The sequence below is a fragment of the Laccaria bicolor genome, genomic scaffold, assembly GCF_000143565.1.
Source record: "Laccaria bicolor S238N-H82 LACBIscaffold_66 genomic scaffold, whole genome shotgun sequence".
Lineage (NCBI taxonomy): Eukaryota > Fungi > Basidiomycota > Agaricomycetes > Agaricales > Hydnangiaceae > Laccaria > Laccaria bicolor.
The window spans coordinates 54542-56155 of record NW_001889937.1 but is presented as its reverse complement, the minus strand read 5'-3'; positions in this window follow the sequence as shown (position 1 = coordinate 56155).

Below are 1614 nucleotides of genomic sequence, written 5' to 3'. Positions count from 1 at the left end.
GGTGAGGAGCACCTACAGACAATCACAGCTATGAATTGCCTGGCAGATACATATAGCAGTCTAGGAAAATATGCAGATGCAGAGAAGCTTCAAATCAAAGTTCTAGATATGAGAAACAGAATTCTTGGAGAAGAGCACCCACATACAATTTCGGCCATGAATAATCTTGCAGATACATATAGCAGTCTAGGAAAATATGCAGATGCAGAGAAGCTTGAAATCAAAGTTCTAGATATGAGAAACAGACTTCTTGGAGAAGAGCACCCACATACAATCTGGGCCATGGGTGATCTTGCAAATACATATAGCAGTCTAGGAAAATATGCAGATGCAGAGAAGCTTCAAATCAAAGTTCTAGATATGAGAAACAGACTTCTTGGAGAAGAGCACCCACATACAATCTCGGCCATGAATAATCTTGCAAATACATATAGCAGTCTAGGAAAATATGCAGATGCAGAGAAGCTTCAAATCAAAGTTCTAGATATGAGAAACAGACTTCTTGGAGAAGAGCACCCACATACAATCTCGGCCATGAATAATCTTGCAAATACATATAGCAGTCTAGGAAAATATGCAGATGCAGAGAAGCTTCAAATCAAAGTTCTAGATATGAGAAACAGAATTCTTGGAGAAGAGCACCCAGATACAATTTCGGCCATGAATAATCTTGCAAATACATATAGCAGTCTAGGAAAATATGCAGATGCAGAGAAGCTTCAAATCAAAGTTCTAGATATGAGAAACAGACTTCTTGGAGAAGAGCACCCACATACAATCTCGGCCATGAATAATCTTGCAAATACATATAGCAGTCTAGGAAAATATGCAGATGCAGAGAAGCTTCAAATCAAAGTTCTAGATATGAGAAACAGAATTCTTGGAGAAGAGCACCCAGATACAATTTCGGCCATGAATAATCTTGCAAATACATATAGCAGTCTAGGAAAATATGCAGATGCAGAGAAGCTTGAAATCAAAGTTCTAGATATGAGAAACAGACTTCTTGGAGAAGAGCACCCAGATACAATCTCGGCCATGAATAATCTTGCAAATACATATAGGAGTCTAGGAAAATATGCAGATGCAGAGAAGCTTCAAATCAAAGTTCTAGATATGAGAAACAGACTTCTTGGAGAAGAGCACCCAGATACAATTGGGGCCATGAATAATCTTGCGAATACATATAGGAGTCTAGGAAAATATGCAGATGCAGAGAAGCTTCAAATCAAAGTTCTAGATATGAGAAACAGACTTCTTGGAGAAGATCACCCTAATATGTCAAGGACTGAATCAAAGGAAAAGTGTGAGTCTTGTTTACTATAGAGTCTAGTTAATTTTCATATTCATAATATTAGCTCACCATCTTTCCAAAATTGCAAATAAAATTTGCAACATATTTAAGAGAAAGGTATTGATATATTCCAAAATTTATCATATTATAGATTCTTATTTGGATTTTCAGTAGGATGTACAATAGATCTGACTCACTCTATGCCAAGTGTATCTTTGTACATATTTCCAACATGGGTCTACTGAAACTTTCCAAGCAACATTGCTCATGACATGTTTTGACGAATTTCAAACAGCTATTGTTAAACACATGTATTTATA